The 15,715-nt window shown below is 39.7% G+C and overlaps 2 pseudogenes; both read right to left on the minus strand.

The window, feature by feature from the left end:
- Nucleotides 1–9,268: 9,268 nt before the first annotated feature.
- On the minus strand, nt 9,269–9,834 carry LOC149256467 (eukaryotic translation initiation factor 4E-1 pseudogene; annotated as a pseudogene).
- A 5,104-nt stretch (nt 9,835–14,938) lies between these two features.
- Nucleotides 14,939–15,504, minus strand: LOC149256468 (eukaryotic translation initiation factor 4E-1 pseudogene; annotated as a pseudogene).
- Between the last annotated feature and the right edge of the window lie 211 nt (nt 15,505–15,715).

Genomic DNA, 15,715 nt, shown 5'->3' on the forward strand with positions numbered 1-15,715 from the left:
CTATGTGTTATCACTCAGGTTTTCCCAAAAGTTGTAAGAAAGGGAAAGGAGGCCGAGGTAACTACAGACCAATCTTTTAGATACAGAATCTAGCCAATCTGTATCCAGAGAGGGCTCTCTCTTTATGATTCAGCTTTGTTTTTTAAAGGTATTAGACTAGTTATGAAGTTCAAGGGTTTTGTTTGAGTTTGGGTGGTGAGATTCAATAGAGCAGAGAGGTAAAATAGAGTAGTTCAGTCCATTAGGCTAATGGAGTCAAAGAAGATGGCTTTTTGGATTTGGTTTCTTAACAGAGGATGGTTTCACAGAGCAAGGTAGTCAAACAGGGAACAAATAAAAACTTGAAACAGATGGAATGGGCTCAAATGGGGTGAAGGGCAGTTGAGAATCCTTCAACCTATTTAAAGAGGGAATTTGGATGATTACTGAAAAGGGCAGTTAAATATTCTTTAGCAAATAATCAACATGAAAGAATTAGGAAATAGGAGCAATTAAGATTTCACTGTTTATCCTAATTCTGAAGAAAACACAGAGAACAATAATGACTTGAAATAGAGTGCAATCCAGCATATTCTAAAATTAAATCTTTTCTTTATCATTCAGATTGTGAAACACAGATGATATAATAAACTAAGAAAACTTTAAAACACAAATATATAGAGGACTTATTGATCCAGTGGTTGATTCAAGAAGTCTGTGACAAGTCCTCTGCTTCAATTCTTCATCCAGTAAGCCATGCAACAGTTGATTCCAATAGCTCTTTATTCCAAAAATTCAATATTACAGCAAAGTCTAGGAATCCACCCACAATACTCCAATTGAGGGGGTATTTATGCAGAAAATTATACAACAAATATCTCAGTGAGATAATATCTAGGATGACTAATAATAGCTTACAAGAAATAGAAATAGCTAGCCTTGAAAATAGGGAAAAGATGAACTGATTTTGTGCTGGTCTTGTTTTTGGTGAATGTGCTGGAGGCAGGCCCTAGGATTCGGCTTGTAGCTCACTTCTTCAGTTACTCTGTGCTGGTTGCCCTATCTTTACTGATACTCTTTAACCACTCTGATACTCTTTGAAACTGATCTAATACACTTTGACTATTTACCCTGTTCATCTCTGTCTGGTAGATAACTCTGTCTGATAAATAACTCAACATTTAAATTTTACCCAGGGGTGAAATTTTAACAATATTTCCAACATATTTTCCGTGAGGAACGTTGAGGGGTGCAACCTTTCAGGGTTACAAGGGGTTTTCTTTAGTTTCTTTGTATTTTCAAACCGAAATTCAGGCCTTCTGCGTTGAAGAAGGAAACAGTACACTGATAGGTTGAAATGGCAACTCGGAGCTCGTGGTGTAGCTCTTCTAGTCGGGCGCCGGTTTGAAACTGGACTGCTGGCCTCGGTCGTTATTTCTGCCTGGAAATACTAGACACAGCGAATAGCAACAAAAATGGCGTTTTATTCATTTTATTCAGCAAAACAACGATTGGCGAGAGTTTTTGGCGTTTATCAGGCGGATGATGTCAGCGGAGGACGAATGATGTCAGCGGAGGCGCATGACATCAGCGGAGGCGCATGATGTCAGCAGATGACGTCAGCGGACCAGACCTGACGTCAGCGCAAGGCAGTAAGCGGTTTGATCGCATCGCTTCTGGGGCTGGGTGGTTTTGGGTAGAGGGTGAGCGAGCATGCTGAATGGGTGACGCATGGCAGAGGTATGGCGGAAAACTATCGGGCGATCGCAAGTTATCACGTGGTCAAAAGGGGGGTCTCGATATCGTTTTTGGCCGTTGGATGTGAAGGTGGAGATCGGATGACTGATGGGTGTCGGAGATGGCGGGGAGTTAATTTGTGGGCCCGAAACAAATAAATAATGTTTTAATCAATTCGGGGCCGATTTTATTGGTCGGGGCTTGGTTATTAATTAACCCGAATGGTTAATTAATTCCTTTGTCATGCAGCGGGGAGGTTATTAATAAACTGCAGATTAGTTTATTAATCCCTGTTTAAATGTATGATTATGCTCGTAATCGACCGGAGGCGGGAAATGTATTATATTGGGGTTTTTAATATATCTATATAATACAGGATGGGTAGTAAGGCGGGATTTATATAATAAGAGTTAAAATTAATATGACTTCAAAACGAAAGAGCTAAGCTAAACTTACATTTAAACTTAGGCTTTGAAGAGGAAAAAGGATTTAAATGAGAACATTTGCCATTTTCCTAAGTAAAATAGGAATTCACTTAGGCAATCTTTATGAAATGGAATGAGTGGTTTTATGAGTGATATTAATCACTTAGTCTTTTCACAGACCTGAATACTTAGGGGAAATTAGTGAATGATTAGGGAAAAGTATGAAGGGGAGTTAGTTATTTAACCTCGTCTTGCTTGAGCTGCATCAAGTATAATGTTTTCCGGGCACTTGTGATAGAGATAAAGATTAACACATTTAGAGACATAATCTATCACAAGTATCATTTTGCAACACCATCTACCTACCCTGCCTACTTTGGCCTAGCATTTTTTCTTCTTTATTTCGGTGCACTTAGACTGGCAAACCCTTATCAATCTTCTTTTTCTTTTCATAGAAAGCCTACCTAAGTCTGCACTTATTACATTCAAGGGCTCAGATTAAACTGATGAACTCTTTTTCTTCTCTACCTATCTACTTATCTGCCAAGATTAAACAGTTTGGTCAGATTTTATTCTCTATCTCTAAAACAAGAAATTTAAATATGAATTAGCAAAGATTAAGCTATTTGGCCATTCATCAATTGTGGCATAAATTAACAAGCTGCACACAATGCTTATTACAGAAAATGAAAAAGTAGTGGCATTTTGTACTTGCACACTTTCCTGGTCTATTTTTGTTTGGGGTTCATTTCTTTCACTTTTTTAGCCATTTTATTCTCTTTACCCTTTGATTTTTCTTTTAGGGTATGCCCTCTTTACATTTTTTACATTTTTTGAAATTTTGGATAATATGGAAAACCTTTGCAACACGAAAAGGAATGAACATATTACAAAGCTCATCAAGTCAATCATGAAATATGCCACCTATTGTTATAGGAGTATAACAGTGGCTCCACTTGGGGATGGCTTTTCCTGGTGGAAAGTCAAGAACAGCAGGTCAGATGGCCTTCTTAATAACTTAGACTATGCTCTGAAATCTCTTTTTGCTGGTTGCTTTATTGTATATATGACAGCACACTTGCGAAGGGCCTTCTCTTCGGGCTTCAACTGCAGCAAGTTACTATCCAATCCAAACTGTGACATTATTAAGGATATAATATGTACATGTTAGAGTCAAACTACATTAAAAATCTGGATCGAAGTAATGTTTTAGAATTCGACCATTCACTAGTCAAACTACATTAGAAATCTGGATCTACTCAGAACTGCTTATCCCACTAAGGTGTGATAGCTACCTCAGAAACAAACAGAGTAAAGCTACTTTCGTTTTTCCTTTATAAAGTATAGATTGAGAGGAACAAAGAAGACCAACCTCTGTCTTGCGCTAATCTCCTGGTTTGATTCCTCTCTTCCTTAATAGTCTTTCGCTAGTTGTCCTCTTGCACACCCAGCTTCACAGAGTACCTGTAAGATCACAGTAGCATAGCACTATATAAAGACATGGATCTATAATCATAAACAATCTAGGATCAGATGTAAATTGACCATACAAATGCAGCAAACATGAATGACACAAAAGTATTGAGGAAAACTTGAATAGCTTTTATTGATAAACAAGAAAAAAGCCAAGAGGAGTTACAACCAGTTGTTCTGACCTAGCATCAACCTCTCAGCAAGGAAGCCCCTCTTCACCTCATACAAAGCTTAGATCACCCAACAATCTGATGTTTGTCTCAAGAAACCAACAGCAATTCCTTACAATATGCAAAATTCCAGGCTCTAGATCTCTGGGATGAGGGATCCATATATAGATATCTGTAAGGGAGATGAGTCAGCTTGTGATTTGATTAGTGTCTTCCCTCTGATAGTTCTTGCTTCCACTTGGAGATTGATGATCTCTTACTCATCCTTGGTCGAATTCAGAGAGGCAAGTGTCACAGGAGAAGTTTCTGGAAGCTTCCATTGCCTCTCCACCTCGCGGAATGACACTGCCATTTGTCATTTCTCGCCCATCGCACCCCATAGAAGGGATTTTTCAAATGCAACGCACCCACATAGTGTACTTAGGTGAGATGCAATGCACTTGGCCTGTGGAGCAGCTGAAATGATCCTGTTTTGACCAATTCTAAGCAGTTTTTCATGGAGAACTTCTGGGAGAAGTTGTAATCAGTTGACCTTGTTCCTTTAGGAGTTAGAACAACACTTTTAGGGACTTAGGAGCCCTTGGTTTATGGACATTCCATGCTTGGGGTTGCAGTGCCCAAAAATGTCTATAACAGTTGCCCCATAAAGCATGAGGTTGTTAATCTTCTGATGTCGGGTGAAATGCTTTATTATGAGGATCTAAAGTTCTTTCAAGCTGGGAGGAGACCTGTAATAAGATACAATACAATACATTCTCTTCATAATATTTTCATGATCTAGCTGAGGCGAGCATTCCCATGCTCAGCTTTATAAATTCATTTTCATGTACATAAGACAGACAATCGTCTGAGTGTAGACTGATGATTCTGATAGAGCCATCATCCCTTTGATTGGATGATTATCTGTGCAGCAATGATGTACATTTGATGTCTTTATTTCCCTGAATATATATCGCAGCCCAGATGGATGAAACTAGATCCGGGGTCTTCAATCTCGTTCGATCTTCACTCGAAGTACAAGTCTATCCATGTGAGAGATGTTCTGGAGTTGAACATGGAAAGACATCGCTTGATTACCAGCCAATGATATAAGTTGTTAACAAGCGCGAGAGGAATCACCGATAATGATAATGACCCTCAAGGTACTGCAATACAATTCACGTGGTGTGAAATAGGACTTGGCGTCGAACACCACGCAAAATCTTTCGGTCGAAGGTCATTGATGTAAACCTGTCGCCGGAAGTGAGAAACTTGCCATTGAGGCATGCAAGCTTCAAAGTACTGAATGGGGTGTTCCTAGATCAACTTCTTGGATAATGAGCTGATGTCGACAAGAAGTGATCTGTCACAGGAGGGCCTTAATGAATCCCACATCAATGATACGAAACGGAGCAAATGATTTTAATGGAGGTGAAAATGATCTAGTGATATAAGGTTCAGGGTGGCGGTCATGAAAGAATGGAGTATAAATGCATTGTAGTGGGTGAGACACAGGTGAATTCTCTGAATGATTTCTCTTGAACATATCAGCGACACTGACGTGATGGATTGGTAACATTAACCCCGAATGTGGATGGTATGATGGGACCATGGTGATGTGACGGGTGAATGAAACAACCCAACCCGACTTGGATGCGGAGTGAAAGTGTCATGTTCAAGAGCGACTTGCTACCAACAAAGTTTCTTCAAGTTTTCTTCCCAATTTTTCCCCAGTCATTGCTGACCAGTACCTCTTTATTTTTATCAAGCTTGAGGAGGATAACATATGCTTGTTCTATAATTTTCCCTTCGGGCAAACCCATCGCTATGTTTTAACGAGTCTAGCGATAGTGAAACTCGTTCTCGTCTATAGACAAGTTTGTCGCTATTAAAATTTTAACGAGTTTAACGACAAAGACAACTCGGTCCTTTTCAATTTTAGAGAGTCTGAAAAGGAACTTAAAGGAAACTCCAAAATTCCTTTTTCGTCATCTAATCCCTTAAGTCCCAAAAATTATAAAACAATACAGAAGGGACGAATTTTCGATACTTTTAACGAGCCGAACAAAACAAGCGCTCGATCTTTTTGTGTAATAATCCCTCAGGTCTGAAAAGATTAAAATTTAGAGGAGGGATAGCACTTCTGATCCCTTTAACGAGCTGGAGAGGCCAATGGCTCGGCAATCTTTTCATATTTTACGAGTCAATTGAAAAGAGCTTAAAGGAAACTCGTCTTTTGAGGAACGAGTGATAAAATGGGTAGCAACTGATTCCAGGTAAGGTTTGGAATTTTCCAATCACGGCAGTGTTACAAGGATGGCTAGTGAGATCACTCTTCCCAGCTGTTCCTCAAAATGGGTAAACAATCAAATGGAGGTGAATGATCGGCCAATGTAAAAGTGGAGGTGACGGTGCAAACACGACCAACGCTTTAAAGGCTGAAGTATTACATTCACGATGGTTATTTACCGGAAATTGGTTCATTTTTTAATGAGATTAAACTCTGGGGGAACATGTGCTCATTGCTTATGTTTATTTTTTAACGAGCATGGAAAGCAGCAATTGAGAAAGAGCAGGTAGGTTCTCCTGTGTCCTATCGGTTTTCCCATCCCTAGGTCTTCTTTCTTGTTAGCGTAAGTAATATCTAAACGGGAAAGCAGCAATTGAGAAGCGAGTAGGTTCTGCTCGACCAAGGGGAGAGCCACGTAGTCGCTCGACCAAGGGGAGAGTCACGTAGTCGCTTGTCCGCATCGGGCAAGGTTGAATGCCCGCGCTAAAACTGCTCGATTAATCTAGTCGTGTGATAAGAATGTCTCATATATAAAACCGACAACTTTTAGAATTTTTCCCCACATCCTTTCTTTATGTAAGTTAGGAAACGACCAATCCTACGAGTTTAAAGGGTTAGAGGACCTACAAATTTGAAAAATAAATAGTTGCTCTTCGCTTGCATGCCAAAAGGTTTGCATGCCCCCAGGTATAAAACAGAGTTTCAAGGTTACCCCTTCTTCCTTTCGTTAAAACATTTGTTTTACTGGGAGAGGTCTACCTCTTACAGGTTACCAAAGATTGTTCTATTTACGACGTAAACAAAACACTTCTTCGGCGATGTTTATCGAAATAAACAAAGGTGAGTGGCAATGCTTGCCAACCCACATAAATTTGACAAGAGAACCTTATTCCAGAATAACCCCCTCTTCCAATCACGGACGGGAGTACAGACTAGTCATATTTTCTCGCGGAAACCTACCCTATACCCGAAGTTTTCCTGCCGAAGCAGGCCAGGGTGCATGCCCCCTGGGTTTCGGTCATGTACCCCGAATCACTTGCGCTCATCAGGTGGATGGACTGGAGGTTGATACATTTCTTTCGTGAAAAGACCATTCAGGGATGGTATATGACTATTTTCTCTGTGTGATCCGGGAAATGAAAGCTGGTCTACGAGCTTGACCACTCTTCCTTCGTGCGGAAAACACATTACTCTAAAGAGTGAGGAGACAATCCTCCCATGCAATAAATATAGTCTCGTCCAAGGAGTAGATTATAATCCAGGGGTCCTTGAACTACCATTACGTTCATTTGAACGGTTTTTCATCTCAATGTTATGGGTACTGTTATTACAAAATCACACACTGAAGGCTGCCAATCAGCTAGATTATGTGTAACTGTTTCAAACCAAGCTTTGGACTAAGGCTTAGCCTCCTTAGTCTGAGAGGGCTCTCTCACAGATTATGAATGTTGATCACTAACAAGGAAAGATGGCTAACTCTTTAACAAACACATGTAAATAAGCTGGCTGGACAAATATCAGATTGATTCCCATTGGGCTTATGGAGTCTCACACATCTCAGCAAACCAAAATACTATTTTTCATGGAAGTCAGGGCTCTTTACATCTATGCTCAAACATAACTAACATAAAACACAGTCTGCCATAACATACAGGAAGTCAGAGCATGTGGGCATGAGTTCTGAGTGATTATGCAATAACAGAACTGTAAAAGAACACTAAAATAACAAGCCACCATACATTTGAACAATAAGATCTATTGAGAATCCTGAGGCAAAAACAACAGTCATTTGTATTCCTGAAACATGCTTTACATAAACCAAAATAGACTTCTTCTCTATCAAAGTATCCAACCCCCCTCTCTTTCATCTTTCAGCTCTATATAGAATGCTTATTCTACCTGATTCGAGCTCCCTCCTCCAGCGTGAGGGGAGCTCAATAATTACCTATGATGACACCTACTAACTTTTAACTAACTAATAATTACAGCTGACCACTAATTGACAGCGCTGGAATCCTAAAGCAAATAAGATCCTAATTCTACATCATGCTGGACATAACATTTATTATAATTAAGATTCATCCTCTGCCAAGTGGATTACTACAGCGGTAGCTTGGATGGCTTTAATTACAATGAACTTCATTCTTTGACATCTACTCCCTTTCTGGCGGTGGCTGTGATGGATGTTTATAGCTCCATGTTTGTCTTTAATGACATATCTTTCTGTTACCCTAAAACATAGGCCCCTGTTTTTCGGTCTTTGATGTGCTGCTCCATATTCGAATCCAACGAAGCATGCCTTTTATCTTTGATTACACAAAACAGAACAGGCTGCCACGTCTTCGATGTGCTGGCCATTTTTCCACGTGTGAAGACAACACCTTTCAGGAAGATTCGTTGATTTGTCAATCATAATTGATTGGCTCAACTGAAACATGCAGCTACAGCAGTTTCGTAGCACGCTACGAAACTGCTGTGTAATTTCATCATACACAGTTTCATCACTTCTCTGCATTCTTGCTATCTTCTCCTTGCAGTTGATGAACTTACAACAGATAAATGACGAATAACAGCTGCTCCTAACAACACTGAAGTCACCACTGTACAGCTAATGCCATGATCAAGATACCAATAATGTACTCTAAAGCATATTAAGAAAACTCTGTATATTTCAGCCACAAACAAGACAGCAATTCGACTTTTGAGAAGCTCAAAGCCAAATAATCATGCTTCAATACCAACTTCAATACCATCCACATAAGCAACCTTATAAAACCTCCGGACATACTCATCTACCTCTAGGCCTGCTCCATGAAAAACTAATCCATAGCATGTGTGTCTCTGTCCATTTTCAAGAGTTCTTCATCAAAAGTCTTTAGATGTTTGATGTGTACATTTGTACCATCTTTGCTATAAACTTCAGGAAAGGACCTGCTGAAGCATGTTATAGACAAGGTAGTAGAAGCTGTGAAGCTGGATTTAGTTGCATAAAATAATGCAACAGATAAAAGGTCTTTGATTACCAACATGGCATCCTTCAAATCACTGATATTATATTTATCTGCAGAGCCAACCTAAGTGTGTAAAAACTCATTAGGAGTAAGAGATCCATATAAATATAGCTCACAACAGCCTAGGTATTAAGTCTTTCTCCAGTTCAGGGTTTAGTGCCCATTGCATGTAAGAATAATCGCCCAGGAAGAGGTAAAAGGCCTTCAATTTCGAATGTATATCCAATCCCTGTATTTCAGTAAACAGAGTATTTCAGAGAAAACCCTTGCATTTCCAATGTTCATCTGTGCAGCTTTATTTGCAGCATTCTTGGTCCACATGGCAATCTTATCTTGTCGAGCACGCACATTGACCAAGTGTGCAGCCAGAAAGTACCGACAACAGGCTTTCCTTTCAAGGTGGTAACAGTCCACTTCCCTCCATTTGCACATTTAGGGTCTTCCCATTTTGGCTCAATTCCAGCTTTGAAGCAATGAAAATCTGAACCAGCCATCAACTTACTCGGCTGAATTATATTGTTAAAAACACACCAGAAGTCCTCGACTGTATTGAAGGTGTAAACAGGTCGCAAGGAACTACCCCAGGTGGCCCGTTTAGACTTCCCATTTGGATTATCAAACCAGAAGGTCCATGAATGCTCGAGTGGGTGTGTATTTGCAGGTTCTATAGGCCTTTCAATAGCCTCTACTGACTCCACAATTTCCCCTTCTTTCGCTTCTTCGCTTTCTCGATGTAACTTTGATGAATCACCAGTTTCCACTTCCCCCATTCCTCTTCTGCTGCGATCACAACGAACAAAGAAATCGAATGCAGTGAAGAAAACTTCCAAACGAAGTGCCAGAAAGAATTTCAACTGATGCACAAAACAGTGATTCAAGCCCGTGAACGCTCTAGAGTCTCGGTTGAGCCCTAGTTTCTTGATCTCTTCCGTGAAGTCTATTTTCAATTCCAGTTGGATTGTCGCAACATTGCGAGGATGGAATGACCGCAGATTGGTATCAGTTTGATCCTAAGTTCCTTGCAGAGGTTTCTGCGTAGATTTGCAACAGTGTTCGTGGAGTAAATAGAATAGTTTATGACATAACCTCAAAACCTCCATCAACTGTAGAGTGGGAGTGATACGCATGAAATGGATTGAGCGGCCTTGAACGCTCCTACTACAACAGGACTGTGCAATGTTAACATCTCATATATGCAAATTCCATCCATTCAAAATGATTCTTACTGGATTTCAATTGGGATTGTCTTCGTCGATGACATTTGGACGGTGAAGACAATTAGAATCACAACAAAACAAGTTTTATTGAAAGCCTAATTTCTCATATAGAAAAGAGTGTGATCTGCTAGATGTATTAGGATGTATGCTGCCATGTGTTCATTACCCTGCTCTGATGCGTGCCATGTGTGCACGTTGCTGTCGTTCAATCCTCAATGGAGAAACTTGACTTTCCACCCTCTTGTATTGGAGTTTGATCACTAGGAAACCCTTTATTTTCTTTTATGAAATCGGATAAATACTAGATGCAAAGTAAGAAATAAAAACGAGGCTGTGCAGAACTTGCATTAGCACCGCTAATGATTTCAATCTGCGTTCCAAAGTCAATATGACTAGCAAGTGCTCCAGCAATCATGACATGATCCTTCTTTAGATCCAAGATCCCTCGCAACTTTTATACCCCTTTGCTAGCTTTGCAGAGAGTTGATATTGGAACTGTTGATAAGAATCTAGAAGACTGCCAACAACTGCTGCCCGATATCGACCTGCGCTTTCAACTTCTTCTGCCCACTCTCTAATAGACAGGGTCTCAAACATTTGCAATGCATCATCTCTTATTTGTCTTGAGGGATCAACTACTTTGTAAAGTATAAGGCTTAGCAACCTCTGTGTTTCACATTTTGAAAGTTCTTGCTGCATGTACACCTCTGTCAGGACAGTAAAGTACCCATCTGCAATTGATGAATCCGATGAGTAGCACTGGTCTATACATACTGGAAAAAGATACAAGTTACTTTGAAGAAGATCCATTAGAGCTGTTTTTGCAAGTATAACTCTGGACTGGCCCCTCCATAAAGAAAAAACAAGCTGGATCTTTTTCCAAGATTGAGAAGTTCAAATGAAAAATATGGTGACTGTATAAAAATCAATCTTTCAACATGAAGTCTTGCGCCTGTGAACAGTTATCAACAATTTTGCAAATGTCTCGTTCTAGCTTTGCTGCATCTACCGGAATTGTAAGGTCAATCTCCTTGAGACTGAAGTAGAGGGCGTTCACCGAAGTATCAGGTAAAGCCTCACCAGGATTTACCACAATGCCATCAGCCACAAAAGAAGTAATTCTTAAACATGATTCCTCTTGAAGATTAATCTTAATGGGCTGCAACTGAACAACTGAATGTGATGGACCAAAAGGCTCTTGTATGGCTCTAAACACTGCAGTATCAATAGTAGTAAGCACCATTCGGGCAAGAACCTTATCATCAGGTGAAAGTAAATTGGAAAATACCTCACAAATGATCCAGAGTGATGACCTGATTTATTGTTTGAACAAATCCCCAATTTCGTAGCACGCTACGAAATCACCTAAACAGGTAGCGCTGCGAAACTGCTAAAAGGATTCATGCGCTGCGAAAACACTTTGTCCTTAAGCTAATCTGAGCATTTTTTGGTAACAGAATTTTCAGTGATAACAGTGGCTCCACTTGGGATAGTGTGCCCTTGTGGTGCACTAAGAACCTGCAGTTCCAGTGTCTTATAAAATTTATTTGACAAACAGAAATTTGCTTGATCAGCATGACTGTAGGAAAAAGAAAGCTACTTCTACTGAAAAATGCTCAGTTGACCTTGAGCTTATTTTGCATTTACCTCTACCTACCTACCCTAACAATTTCAACTTCTTTCTGCTCAATCAATATGAAATTTCCAATGTAGCCAATCCTCTGTTTTATCTGATATTTGTTTTCTTTGACTGCATCGGACTCCAGAGCCAATATGATATTATGATGACCGCTGCCACTGAAATTGTCTCTGATCTTTATAGGAAAACTGAAAAATTTGAGAGTAAAACTCTTCCATGTAATCAACTACAGGATCCCAAAATACATGATCATCTTGATGATTCTTGTAACTTTCAGGTTGTGCAAACTGATCTTCAACAGCAGTATACATTTCCTCAACTGTAAAAGAAAAAGGAAGCAACACTCTCTCCTTGTGTTCTGTCATAGAAAGATTTTGAAAATAATGATCATGATTATAAAAATTATATGCCTGAATTTGACCTTCTAAACCTTCAATTTCTTTCTCAATGTCCTCAGCTACTTCATCCAAAAATCTCATCTTATCCTCTGCTTTACAGTCAAATGACTTTAGATACGAGGACAAGGACAAAGAAAAATTTTCACCTATTTCTTCATTAATATGATCATCATTCCATTGTTTGAAACCCTCAACTGAAGGAGAGTTTGCCACCACCTCTGACCTGTCTATCCACTCCTCCAAAAACATAAGCCATAAGTCTTGAAATGACTTAACGGATTTGATAGGAAAACTTTCAATCCATTGTTTGCATTTCCCTTGAAGTGAATCATAAAATAACATAATGCAAACATCCTCATGTTTAACTCTAAGAAGCTCAGCAAAATGACAGAAATCTGAGATATGCTTCAGAGCTAAACTCAAATCTTCTCCATTAAATTTGGGACCATTCCTTAGAAAATATGCATCCTTGGGAAAATGATTTGGGAAACCATGAATTCCTGAAAAATCTATGCATGCATACCTTGAACTAAGAATGGTAGCTTCTGGGTCCTTCATAACTCCAGTGGAATCACCATGAACCTATGAATTTCGAATTCTTCAACAATGGAGTCACCAAGGTAGATTTGCAGCCTTGAAAACCTTCTGAACTCCTGCTACCTTCAGAAGTTCAGATTCATAATTTCGGGAATGAGTAATCTTCAGACTCCCGGCAGACGCACCAAAATGTTATCACAAAATCACACACTGAAGGCTGCCAATCAGCTAGATTATGTGTAACTGTTTCAAACCAAGCTTTGGACTAAGGCTTAGCCTCCTTAGTCTGAGAGGGCTCTCTCACAGATTATGAATGTTGATCACTAACAAGGAAAGATGGCTAACTCTTTAACAAACACATGTAAATAAGCTGGCTGGACAAATATCAGATTGATTCCCATTGGGCTTATGGAGTCTCACACATCTCAGCAAACCAAAATACTATTTTTCATGGAAGTCAGGGCTCTTTACATCTATGCTCAAACATAACTAACATAAAACACAGTCTGCCATAACATACAGGAAGTCAGAGCATGTGGGCATGAGTTCTGAGTGATTATGCAATAACAGAACTGTAAAAGAACACTAAAATAACAAGCCACCATACATTTGAACAATAAGATCTATTGAGAATCCTGAGGCAAAAACAACAGTCATTTGTATTCCTGAAACATGCTTTACATAAACCAAAATAGACTTCTTCTCTATCAAAGTATCCAACCCCCCTCTCTTTCATCTTTCAGCTCTAAATAGAATGCTTACTCTACCTGATTCGAGCTCCCTCCTCCAGCGTGAGGGGAGCTCAATAATTACCTATGATGACACCTACTAACTTTTAACTAACTAATAATTACAGCTGACCACTAATTGACAGCGCTGGAATCCTAAAGCAAATAAGATCCTAATTCTACATCATGCTGGACATAGCATTTATTACAATTAAGATTCATCCTCTGCCAAGTGGATTACTACAGCGGTAGCTTGGATGGCTTTAATTACAATGAACTTCATTCTTTGACATCTACTCTCTTTCTGGCGGTGGCTGTGATGGATGTTTATAGCTCCATGTTTGTCTTTAATGACATATCTTTCTGTTACCCTAAAACATAGGCCCCTGTTTGTCGGTCTTTGATGTGCTGCTCCATATTCGAATCCAACGAAGCATGCCTTTTATCTTTGATTACACGAAACAGAACAGGCTGCCACATCTTCGATGTGCTGGCCATTTTTCCACGTGTGAAGACAACACCTTTCAGGAAGATTCGCTGATTTGTCAATCATAATTGATTGGCTCAACTGAAACATGCAGCTACAGCAGTTTCGTAGCGCGCTACGAAACTGCTGTGTAATTTCATCATACACAGTTTCATCACTTCTCTACATTCTTGCTATCTTCTCCTTGCAGTTGATAAACTTACAACAGATAAATGACGAATAACAGCTGCTCCTAACAACACTGAAGTCACCACTGTACAGCTAATGCCATGATCAAGATACCAATAATGTACTCTAAAACATATTAAGAAAACTCTGTATATTTCAGCCACAAACAAGACAACAATTCGACTTTTGAGAAGCTCAAAGCCAAATAATCATGCTTCAATACCAACTTCAATACCATCCACATAAGCAACCTTATAAAACCTCTGGACATACTCATCTACCTCTAGGCCTGCTCCATGAAAAACTAATCCATAGCATGTGTGTCTCTGTCCATTTTCAAGAGTCCTTCATCAAAAGTCTTTAGATGTTTGATGTGTACATTTGTACCATCTTTGCTATAAACTTCAGGAAAGGACCTGCTGAAGCATGTTATAGACAAGGCAGTAGAAGTTGTGAAGCTGGATTTAGTTGCATAAAATAATGCAACAGATAAAAGGTCTTTGATTACCAACATGGCATCCTTCAAATCACTGATATTATATTTATCTGCAGATCCAACCTAAGTGTGTAAAAACTCATTAGGAGTAAGAGATCCATATAAATATAGCTCACAACAGCCTAGGTATTAAGTCTTTCTCCAGTTCAGGGTTTAGTGCCCATTGCATGTAAGAATAATCGCCCAGGAAGAGGTAAAAGGCCTTCAATTTCGAATGTATATCCAATCCCTGTATTTCAGTAAACAGAGTATTTCAGAGAAAACCCTTGCATTTCCAATGTTCATCTGTGCAGCTTTATTTGCAGCATTCTTGGTCCACATGGCAATCTTATCTTGTCGAGCACGCACATTGACCAAGTGTGCAGCCAGAAAGTACCGACAACAGGCTTTCCTTTCAAGGTGGTAACAGTCCACTTCCCTCCATTTGCACATTTAGGGTCTTCCCATTTTGGCTCAATTCCATCTTTGAAGCAATGAAAATCTGAACCAGCCATCAACTTACTCGGCTGAATTATATTGTTAAAAACACACCAGAAGTCCTCGACTGTATTGAAGGTGTAAACAGGTCGCAAGGAACTACCCCAGGTGGCCCGTTTAGACTTCCCATTTGGATTATCAAACCAGAAGGTCCATGAATGCTCAAGTGGGTGTGTATTTGCAGGTTCTATAGGCCTTTCAATAGCCTCTACTGACTCCACAATTTCCCCTTCTTCCGCTTCTCCGCTTTCTCGATGTAACTTTGATGGATCACCAGTTTCCGCTTCCCCCATTCCTCTTCTGCTGCGATCACAACGAACAAAGAAATCGAATGCAGTGAAGAAAACTTCCAAACGAAGTGCCGGAAAGAATTTCAACTGATGCACAAAACAGTGATTCAAGCCCGTGAACGCTCTAGAGTCTCGGTTGAGCCCTAGTTTCTTGATCTCTTCCGTGAAGTCTATTTTCAATTCCAGTTGGATTGTCGCAACATTGCGAGGATGG

Source organism: Pinus tabuliformis, chromosome 7 (assembly GCF_031772625.1).
Source record: "Pinus tabuliformis cultivar Carrire ecotype Pingquan chromosome 7, CPIR1, whole genome shotgun sequence".
NCBI lineage: Eukaryota > Viridiplantae > Streptophyta > Pinopsida > Pinales > Pinaceae > Pinus > Pinus tabuliformis.